The sequence below is a fragment of the Dromaius novaehollandiae genome, chromosome 6 (assembly GCF_036370855.1).
Source record: "Dromaius novaehollandiae isolate bDroNov1 chromosome 6, bDroNov1.hap1, whole genome shotgun sequence".
Classification (NCBI taxonomy): domain Eukaryota; kingdom Metazoa; phylum Chordata; class Aves; order Casuariiformes; family Dromaiidae; genus Dromaius; species Dromaius novaehollandiae.
Window position 1 is genome coordinate 36795713 of NC_088103.1, and position 11959 is coordinate 36807671.

An 11959-nucleotide genomic window follows, 5' to 3' on the forward strand; every position below is an offset into this window, starting at 1 on the left:
GTCAGACTTTCTTGTATATGGAAAGTATTTGCAGGCCACCTTTTAATGTATTATTTTTAAACTACTATAATGAAGATTTCTTATACTTACCAAATTTGAGAGGAAAATTGAAATGCTTTCGAAGTATAGAAATAAGAACATTATGACCAGAAGTTGGCATGCTGCAAACATCATTGATCACAGTCAATTTCTGAAAGTGTTTTGAAGATTATCTGTAGAGGATGCCAGCGGTCTATAAACTTCCCTCTTCAGCCACACACTAACACGAGTAAACATATGTGCGTTACTGCAACTAATGCATTGCATAAATGCACGTTACTGATCTCATCCCAAGGAACATACAGCTCTAGCCAATTTCTGATATTATTCAGGGAAAACATTTATTTAAGTACTTACAGAAAACAGATGTTTGGGAGGTTTTTGCATGTATGTTAATCTCTCTCTCTTTCTCTCTTTGTTATATTATTTTTTAATTAAAAAAATCCTAAACTGTAAATTGTAACTGTTGATTCTTTACACCTTTCCACTCCTTGGTCTCTGAGATTGCTCTGTAATGGTACTGTTTTGATAATTTCTCTGAGGCAAGCACTTGCTGGTCAGAAACTGGATTCAGACTGCGACCACCCAGTAGTCACTGAATAGCAGTCATGGTAATGTGGATGTTTTCATTTAGTATAAACATTTTGAACTTAATGACTTCCTGTTTCTAAGGATGAGAATAATCTTGCTTAAAGAGAAGGAGGGGGAATATTATAACAGGAAACTTTCGTACATGACAAAACTTTGCTAGTAAGCCTATAGGTTGATGCTCAGCAGACACCTATCTTGGGAGAATATTCACGAGATGTTAGGATTTTACAACTTGCAATTCCTAGTGTAATTTTCAAACAGTTAAGGTGATTCTCATATGAAGACCAAAATTCTGCATTTTGTGGAATGGAAATAGAAGAAGCAAGAAGACAACAAATGAGGAAGAAGAGGATGGTGTGGAAGACAGTAAGAGGAGAATAAAGGTGGTGTGTTTAGTGTGTTCCCTGTGAAAATCGCTGGCCTGTGTTCCATGAATAAAGGAAATAAAGTAGCGGGGCTGCAAAATGCCACATTCCCTGTAAAGTGATGTGGCTCTGTGTAGTACATGTTATTCTACCATGTAGTTAGAAGCTTCATGTCACAGTATAAAATTTAACTTGTTAGTATCAATTATTGCTTCCCTAGAGTATATATCACCAGCTCGCTTAATAAAATATTATGCTGGATGGAGTTTCTATTTAACTAGGTAACAAGCCTTTGTTTACATTTCCAAACCTAATCTGTATAGGTAAATATTATTATAAAATAGTAAAAAGGAAAGTTAAGATTAAAAACCTCAGGATTAGAACCATTTAAAATTTAGCTATTTTAACAGTGGAAGCTAGTGATTTGCAAAGCTCAACAAGGGTTTGTGTAAAGCCATTGAAGTGCAGATACAGAGGAACTCATACCTTTTTGTAGTAATGTTTTATTCTAGACCTGGACTTGGTAAATTGTGCTCATCTCTGCTGTATCTCCTGGAATCTTATATCATCATTTTTTATGAAGTATTCTCTGTTTAATCAGTGTGTGTTTTCTTCTTTTGAGTAATTGTTGTCGAAGGAATCAGAACGTTTACAATAAATCCTGGTAGCAGAAGTCCAAAATCCTGTTAGAAGGGTACTTACTGAGAGGTGAGGAAAAGGACTGCATGGTTTTATTTAACTTTGCAACGTTTGGGAGGGTGGATCTGGAGTCAAACTAAGCTTCATGCTACCTTCCCAAGAGGAGGAATATACAATACTAAATAGCATTGTTTTGCTACTCAGAAAAGAATAAGCTTTAAATTCATAGCCACTAGGTAAATGGGCTTTGGGGCATCTTTCTTTTGTTGTCACTTGTAACCATCTTTTGAAGTTCTTGTGAAGAAACATAGCAGTGACTTATATTTGTACTGTTCTAACTGCACAATTGAGTATCGTTTCAATGTATATTTTTGTAGGAGGAAAAATGATTGCTTCCCAGAAGGGATGTTAGAAGTGTACTGCAGAAGCCTGTGGAAGTGAGTCAGTTTGACTAAGTTGCAAATAATGTCCTGTTTTATAACTGAATTAAAAAAAACACTTGATTTCTGAAGGGAAAAAAAGCTGCTTATGTTTTTGTACCCTGATAATTTACATTTTTGAATATTTGACATGTTAAATCGAAATATTTATATTGATTTGGAGTCTGGAATATGGGGCTTGGACAGCAATCTGTGTATTGTGAAATGCAGTCTCTTCCTGAATCTAACGTAAGAATTTCCTTTTGCTTTTGGTGGCAGAATGAGTTGAACTAATTGAGCAATCTTCTAAAGCTTTGAACAGTTCAGGCATTCATCAAAGTAGGGATTTGTCTTCAAATGTAAGTAAATTTGGGTACTGTCCTTGTTTATATGTTCTGTAAACTGGCCGTACTATGTACATAGTGTGAATGATTGTGGTGGGGTTTTTTTTGTTTTTTGATTGGCATAGCTATGGTGAATGACGAACAAGAATTGCATCAGTAGACTGTTATAGTAGCTATTGCAACAAAACCTGCCAGAGTTGATCTAAAGAATTTCGATCCGTCTTTTGTCTCAACATGGTGATATCAACCAGATGCAACTCTGTAGCAGGAGTATTCGCGTTGGACTGACCACTAAATCTGTTCCAATTATATCTCAGTTAAGAAGTTGTACAATTTATTTTTCTTTACTGTATAGTATTCCTTCTGCCTTAAAATTAGTCTAATTTCAGCATGAAATTTAGCATCTTTTGGCATACTTGTAGAGTGGCAAAAGTTCTTAGGACCAAAGAACAGGACAGGAGCTGAGATTGCTAACAGCGAGTAATGAAGATATACTTGCTGGTTGCATTTATACCTGAAATAGCTACTGTCATGTAAACACTAGAATTCTTTAGTTGTTTTTTTCCAACTGCTATCCTAAACTTTTTGAGTTATGGAACTGCCTTATTGAAAGCTGAATCTCCACTTGCAGACTTTGTCTTCAAATGTGTTTGAATGCAAGCAGGAATTTTGCTTTACAGTATAGGCATAGACTGAAGGATTTTTTTGCAGTGCCAGATACAGAAAGAGTAGTGGTAGCTCGTACTGTTGCCCTGATGCATCTGACCTGGGCATCCTCATCTAACATGACAATCTCAGCTGTTTGATTTTAGCGCTTTTTTGTCACACTCAGTTTCTCTGTGGTGTTTCTTATGTAAGATGCAGTCTGAAATGAAGAAAACCCAATCTGCTAACATGCCTGTAGTGCATGTTAGGGACTCGTTTCCATCACAAAAGTTAGGACTCTGATGCAGGTATTCCTTTCTTCCTCTCTCCAGCGCTAAGTGACCTGTCACCACAGAAGTGGTCATCAGTGCAGCCTTCCTTTATGGACATTTTTAGTGCAATAAAATCATTATGCTTTTCTTGAACAAGAATAATTCAACAAGCAGAGTATTGTTACTTCTGGTGTTTTTAACGTAACAAAAAATGACCATGTTTTTCTACTTGAGGAAATACCGTTATTCACCTCTTTTGGAAGATCTTATAGGCTACATTCGGAAAGGAAAGGCTTTGGAACTCAACAGGAAAAAATGATGAATGTATATTGTATCAAATGCGTAAGAGTACCTTAAATGTGTTCTTGCCAAAGATGAGATCAGAATTTCTTGACATCTTCACATTGTGCGTACAAGCAGAAACATCATTCTAATTTACATTCAGAATAATGCATGTGGCAAGACATTATCTGGATTATTTAGTATGTATAATTAAAGACACTTGATTTCTTTCCTATTCTGAGTATTTTTGCAGTGGTTTATAAATTAGAAGTAATATTAAGCTATGCATTTTAATATAGGTTTACATAAATAATTTGGGAGGTTGGTCAAAAAGATTTACTTTGAAACTTTTGTGCCTGAAGTAGATTCCATTGATTTATAGGCATAGATGGGTACTGAAATGCACTGGAATAGTATACAGAAATAATATCCTAGTGTGTGGTAGCATATTCAGGATTTCAGGCCTAGGCTGTTAATCTCTTTCACAATGTTGGTCTTCAGGCAGATGCTTTTGGAAGATTCTTAACACTGATGTTTCAAGGTGTATTGAGATTTTCCCTTTGAAAAGTAGACAGTTGTGCAAAAATAATCATGTTGCTACTCATAGCAAGGCAGTATGTATACAAAACAAGAAGCTGGAATAGGATCTGATGCAGTCTATCTGGAGTCAAAATTAGTTTCACTCTAATGCTTTTATTGAAACCACTTTGGAAGGATTTTTTTAATTCACTGTTCACTTCTTGAATTGAAACAAGACCTGGATTTATTTTGAAACATGAATTCAAGATAAGGAATTTTTTTAAAAACCCTGTGTGTACACTGAGGAGAAACTGTCTTGCTACATAGAGAGAGCAATGCATAACAAAACCTCTCCTGCATCTTGCAGATCTGTATGCACATGCAACATCTCCTGTTAAGTAACAGGCTATATGGGTGGTAGAAAGAATGTTTCATTTTAAAGTTTTGGAAGTGAATCACATACCTTTTCAGTTTTAAATTCTCTAAAGAATTCTGATTATTTTTGCCTGGAGGACCTCATTCCGTGTTATTTCCTAACATAGTTGCACTTTGGACCTATCTTTACCACCGCTATTTTTTTCAAGTGGTTTTGGACCTCCAGAAGAATCTGAGCGAGAGGGCTGAACCCCATCTGCAGGGCACGGAGGGGTGGGTGCTCCCCGATGGTGTCCGAACTGCCATGGAGCAGGAAACCGCGTGAGCCCGTGTGGCTGACACGGAGGAGGACTTCTCTCTGAAGCCCCAGTGTTCACAACGGTGGGAAGGTAACCCAGGGAAACACGTTTGGGGTTCCCAGCTTGGAACTGTCTCCTGAAAATTGATGCCTTTTGCCTGACCCACTTTGAGTTTTTGGAAAGAAATGTTTTCTGCCTTATTGATTAAAAAATTGTTTCCCCTCTGAAAAAAAACATAAAATATGGGTAGTTAGATTTTTAAAAGTCATAAAGGAACTGTCACACATGCATGAACAGACTACGTTAAGTGCCAACTTTAGCGTAACTTAGCTAGTATCTCTTCCATTCCTGAGAGGAGTAGGTCGGTGAGTGTTGAGCTGGAGCTGGTTGTTAGTGGGTTATGCATCGTGCTCGGGTGAATCTCGAGGAAGAAGGCTTTCCCTACCGAGAAGCGGGGAAGTGAGGAGGGGAGATGCAGAGATGTGTGTGCATCAGCCTCTTGTTTTGCCTTAAATACATGGCTGTGCCTCCCAGTGACGTTACTAGCTAGGTATCTCTGCTTCTTAAGGATCACTTGTACAGGATGTTCAAGATCCGATTCCTCAGTCGGTCTGGTGGGATTTGGTTTCATTTGCCTGCTGCAGCTGATCTCATGTTTCCTATGGAAGCAATACAAAACCAGCAGTTTTGTTCCCTCGGATTCTGTCAGATTTCCTTCTGTCAGACATCATATTCATACCGTAGCTGTGGGTGGGAGGAAAGTCGCTTTGCATTCTCCCTGTTACAGAGGGAGAGATACAAGAACTAATTGATGTACTAATTGCAATATATATAGATCATCAGTGCTTTGCTGACATTGCAGTGAATCTTCTCTTACTGACAGTTTTCCAACTCAGATTTTTGGGAAGACAGAACAGATTAAGCTGTGATTGCTTATTCATTTGATTAAACTGTGAGTCATCATTGCTTGAGGTAAAACTTATTTTTTGTAGTGTCCGTGAACGTTCAGCTTGTGTCTTGAGTAAAGGAAATGTAGTTGCCAGATTGATTATTGCCCATGTCTAACATCTAAAAGAAAATATTACAAATTCTAGGGAAAATTTGAACAGCTTGAAATCATATTCTAACAAAAAAGTTCTTGTTAGTGGAGATATTGCTCAAGTGGTAACAGTTCTCATGGGGATTTGTTTGTGATAAATAATATGGTAATATTTAAGGAACTCAGCGTTCCCTTGAGCAGAGATGTGTTGCATCTTTACTGAGCTTCAGCCACATTTAATGACAAAACGCGTTTATTCATAATGATGCTACTTTGTGGTGTTTTGGGGATGAGGAGGAATAAAACCAGGAAGACACAATGTTGAATTGGTCTGGAAACTGGAAATTGAGAATGCAAGTAAAAATACCTTGTTTCATTTTCCTAATGTTGCATTAGGCTGTAGTTTCACAGCCATGAACGATGGTAAATGTTGCCAGGGGAAGCATTTCCGCCTCAGCTTTGTCCCCCCAGTTACGCTGGTCCAAGCATTTGTGTGACCATCGAGGGAATCGATCTGGGCACTAGTCAGGGTTCAGAGTGCCCTGGCAATGGGTCGTTGCGTGGGCACACGCACACTTGCGCTAGCCTGAGGAGGTACAGCACATGCATAAGCAGAGAGCAGGAACGCCCAATTGAGCCAGTTTGAAAGTGGGCTACTGTGGCTTTTACCTTTCAGGCTTGCTAAGATAGCAGCTCTGTGTACCTTTATGGTCTTACCTGTATTTTATGTAACATGGTCTTACCTGTTTTTCATGTAACATTCTGCTTCTGATCATGTTCTTGCGGGCTCCCTCTTCAGTGTAATTGATTATTTACCGTACCTGGGCGAGGTTTGTTCTTTTCTTCCTCTTGATACCTTATCTTTCTCTATTCTGTTCACATTCAACAAATACATACTGCTTTTTTGCAAAATTTTTTACTTTCTATTCTGCATTACTTGTATGTTGGGTATTTTGGTATGCTCTCTTGGTAGTTGTTATTCACATGGATGTGTTCAATCATGTTTTTAATTCATAGTGATCTTTTTACTGTTTTCTTCCGACTGTAAAGACTTCTCGGTGTGATGCAGCCTCCTGCATGCTTGTAGCTGAACTTCTCCTCCGTGGTACTCCAGAAGTGCCGTAGAAGTGACTAGAAAATACTTGGCATGGTCGTTAAAAAATGTCATATCTCAGAAGGGTTAGTTCTTCAAATTATATTTGGAGGCTCAACTGAAAAATAAATGAGCAGTTAGTTCTCTTTAAACAACTATCAGTCTAGGAGGGAGCTATTTTTCTTTTAGTACTTGTCTTTTAATTTATGTTACAGTATAGCTCTACATTAGCATTTTTCCATGATCACAGGTATTAAACTAGCTCATTAAACTGAATTAAATTTCCAAATGAATTAGGTGTTTGGGTCAAGCATCACAAAGTGTTGGGAGCCCCCAGTTCCTATGTTAACTGCCTATTATGTATTGCTCATGTTTTCATTAATTTTCTCTGTACCAAAGGGACAAATATGGTGTTCACTGGAATTTAATGCACAGTTCTGGTGCTTGTCTACAGGAGTAGAATAAAGCTGCAAAACAGTTTCAAGTGATAAGCTATAGTTGGCTACTTTTGACAGATAATATGCCTTGAAGCAAAGGTTTATGAAACATACCAAAAGGGAAGGATCGTATAGCAGCCCAGATAAAAGGAGATAGTTCTTAATATGGTTGGTAGGATGAAAATCAGCTCGAGTTACTTACTTTTCTTCTGCAGTTTGCACTTTTTCTGCGCGCTTGGTTTTCTGCAAGTCCTCACTGGCACATTTGTATCCACAGTGTTCAGATGGGCGTCACAGCATGGTTATTTTGAGAAAAGGTGAAGGAACAGATGTAGAAATTCTGTGCTAGCAGTTAGCGGAGTTACTGAGGGAGAGAGAACACTGTTAGAACAGATACACAAGCATTTATTTTTGGAGTTGTATGTTCCTTTGTGAATCTGTCTCTGATCTTAGTTCAACAATAGTTCATTGCGTTTGCAAAACTGTCACTTTTACTGGCTAAATAAACAGTTTAATTATTAGAGTTCTGATCTATTAGACATGAGATTTAGTACTGTTTATAAGTGCTTCTGTAAATAGGAGATGAAAATTAAGAGGGGAAAAAAAAAGAATTCTGTTGTTACAGTAAGAAGCAGCACTAGCAAATGGTGAATGAAGAAGTTGTATGACCTCCACAGAGCTCACAGTGAAGACTGAGAGCTCCCTAGAGGGCATAATAATCTTTTGGGAAAATAAGAACTTAGAAAATAACTGGTCAGTCATGACAGGAAGATAGTAATTTTTTTTTTTTCCATGAACAAATTTAACTTTCTTCTTAGTAAAGTAAATACAGTCCAGATGGCTGGAAAGTACAAGATACTCCCAGGGGTTAGGGTGGAGGTTGGATGAATTAAGCTTTGTGGAGCTCAGAAGTGAACAAGTGAGAAATGAAAATACAGATACGAAGTTAAATTTTTTAAACATTGTGTAGTTGGTTTTCTGTTCTTCCTCAGATTTGGGGGTGGGCCTGAGCTTTTCATGTTGGTGATTAAATTAGAGCATATTTTGGTAACTTTTATGAAGAGGCATGCTTTCTGTTTATGTATCAGAATAAAGTAGGAAGAAAAGTGATACAAACCTTTCTTTTTGTTTTACTTTGAGCAGCGTAGTTGGTCAGTTATAAACAAATCATAACGATCTTAACTTGCAAATACAGCTTGCTTCAACCAACAAGTGTTTCAGTACTTGGTAACTGAGGAAAAGATTTGAAGATCTGTATGCACACTGATCGTTACTAGCTTTGTAGCAAGTGTCGTTGTGAATCCAGCTGTGACCTGGTCCATAAAGTAATACCGGAAGAAAATATTACTGCACGGTTTAAGTTTATCTTGTGAAATGTGTCCTGATCACCTCTCTATCGTCAGACGCTGAGATCCCACGTGGGAGATTGTGTCGTACATTGATAAGACCAGGCTGATTGCCTGAATCGCTATTAGATGGGTAGGAAGAAAATCTGTCGAGACTCCTGACCGTTTAGCTGCCGGCCATCCTGCCCGTCTTTGGGCTGCTTGGCTTTCAAATCTTACCCAAGTATTTGGGGACAGAAATGCTGTAGGTTTGTGACACAGCCACCATGTGCTGCAAGCTACGCTACCACTCGCAACCAAAGTCCTGAGTCCCCCGTGTTTGCTGGCCTCCTGTGAGACGTCAGTGTAGGTTTGACTGTCTCTTCTGGGTCAGGCCAAAGAAGTCTTCTTTGTAGTGTAGCAGCTGACGTGGTTATTTTCAGGTAGTTTTGATTCTTGGAGAGCACAATATGCACTATATCGAGATGTAATTTTGTACTTTTATCTCTGTAAATTGAGATATGAGCACATCATTTAAACCCTTAGCAAAATATGAACTTAGTTTTAAGTTATTGTTTTGTTTAAATAATATTTGTTATCTTTTAGTATTTATTAATAACTTGTATCTTAGGAGGCTTTAATTCTTGGCTGGACCTTATTGACAGGCTGAGATCAGTTTGAGACTTTGCATCAAAAAAATCAAAATTTCTTGCTAATCTTTTGCTTTACGTTCTTTCTTCTCTTTGGGCACAGTATGAGACATATCTAGTCAGTCTCCATAAGGGGCCTGAGATGACAGTAACCTTGCTTGGAAATGCTCTGAAGTACCATAATTTAAGCAGAATGGAGCAAACACTTCCATGTTTTCGCTAAAAGAGAAATATATGTGCCAGAATGGATGTAGAGCTGCTGTTTACTGTTGCTGTTTTGCTTTTTGTCACTTGCATTTTGTAAGTTGAATGACGTGTAGAATGAAGGGCTCCGAAGGCAGCAGGAATTTTCATGGTAAATAAAAACAAGGAGGGAAGGTCCTGTGGCAATGCCTGGCAGGCTGTCATCAGGTGCGTTTGGTAGGTGTCATGTTAAAAGTAAGTCTCAAAGGGAAATTTGAAGGTTAATAATCTAGTAGACTTATGAATTGCATCACTCTCTAGTAAAACATCCTGAATGGACATTGCAGGAGTCAAGTGACAAGTATCCAAAAATCGTGCTGTGAAATGAAATCTAATATGAAAATGTGTCAGATCTTACTGTTACTTTATATGAAAAAGTACAGAAAGATTCCCTATGAAACTTCCATTGTTTTTATTCTTAGACTGTCATACCTATACCAGTACTATTACCACAGATACTTAAGTATGGTATGGACATGCAAGTCTAATGAGAAGAGCATGTCAAATACAAATATCTGAGTGAGCAGGGGAGTTGCTCTTGTTTTCTCTAGAGAGACTAAGGAAGCAGAAGTCTCACTCCCCTGAAATGCTTTTCTTTTCTTCAATTTAAGATGATATAGTGGGTATCTTGGGTAGAGCAGTAGGTGGCCTGAATACAGCATCCAAGATATGGTTCTGACTGTGAATTTGTGGTGATTAAAGACATCCGCTTGGGGTGGTCAGATTGAGAATAAAAATGGTGCAAGGAAAAACAGCTTAGTGGTAAAGTAGTGTATTTGATTCATAGGCCTAGAAATGTTGGTCAAAGCAATGCTCGCAGGAAGCATGCACACATCAAGAGCACACATGGTGATGGAAGGAGAAGACAGCCAAAGATAAAGCTGTTGGAGAGGTGCAGAGGATTGTAATTTGTCAAATGATGTGCTGAAAACCTGAAAGCAGAAGTAGGAGGCAAAACACAAAAGGATGGAGCCACAAAGACTAATAGCGTGTGGGATTTCTTAGAATGGTTAGCACTTTCGAAATTCTCAAACAGCCATGTGTTGCTAGGAGCAGGATCCTGGAAACCGCCGCGTAGGAGTGGTTGGAGTAGACGATTTTTGGTGAGAAGCCGAGAGTGGATTTTTCTTTTAAGATGTGGCGCGAGTACTCTGTATTAGTAAATGAAATCTGAGGACAATAACGAGAGCTTGTAGAAAGAGTTAGAATTGACACCGGAACACTAGTAGAAAATGACCGGGAAATTTAATCTTTGGGACAAGAAGAAGAATCTAGGAAACCTGCATTAACAGCAGGTGAGAAAGGAGTCATGCCAGGCTTTTGCATTTCGTTTTCTTTTTTAAAAGATTTTTCTTGAGATTTTTCTTCCAGTAGACCTTAAAATCTAAAGAGTCTGAATACCAGAATATCTGTGGTGTTGGGCAAAAAAAGTAGTAGAGAAACAAAGGTTAGGATGTGAGGTAGGTACTCAGGGACATTAAATAGCAGTTGGAAAATGCTGAGTGGCTTTTTGTGTTCCTGATTACCTCAACCTAACTTAAATTATTTTGTTTAAATGTATCGAATTTTTGTGCTTTTTCTCTTTTCATAAATGAGGATAAAGGTGCGCTCTCCACTTCCCCTTGATAATCTCTTTTTTGAAGTCACAACATTTGTATTGTGTCTGCTTGAAACACATCTCATTGCAAGATAGTAGTATATTCAAAAACTTTAATGAACAAAGCTTGACTAATCCTGTTCTCAGTAAGGACTTTGCCTCATTTTAAGGAGGGGGGGAACTGAAATGTATAATACTCAAATGATTTTCCTGAGATCACATAGGATCTCAAATGTGCCTCACATAGGATGTGCCTGGCATCCAGATCTCTAAGCCCGTTCAGATGTTTTCTGAAATTGCCATTTCCCAATACTTGGACTGTATTTATGTGAAGCAAGTTTAATTTAAGTATTCATGCTGTATTTGAAATACCCTACCTGAAAATATTTTTAAAACTTACTAAGAATTAAGGATCAGAACAGATACCATACTGCAGTTTTATTCTTTACAACAGTAAATTGTTGAGCACTGAGCCTTAATAGTAGGATTTATCAGGTTACCAAGGTAAAATGCAATATTGAGTGAGATCATAAACTGTAATATCATAAGGGAAGTCTGAAATAATGTCATTCTAATATATATTTAGTTCAACCAAAAGCATTAAAGCTCACTTTAAAAACTCTTCAATGGCTTTTGTTTAATTTGTAACATTTGCCTAAGTTCAAACTCTGCATCGTTACTAAGGCCAAAGCTTCCACAGATAGTAGTAAAAATTCGGCTTGAGTAGAAGGTTTTATAGACTCTACTCACCAGTTTCTTGCCATTCTGAACTTGATGTGGTGGCTA

General features: G+C 37.9%; 1 protein-coding gene across 5 annotated transcripts in view; it reads left to right on the plus strand.

Annotated features, from left to right (window-relative positions):
• The window catches only part of ADD3 (adducin 3), a 109439-nt gene that overhangs the window by 23178 nt on the left and 74302 nt on the right, over positions 1-11959 (plus strand). The window lies entirely within an intron of this gene.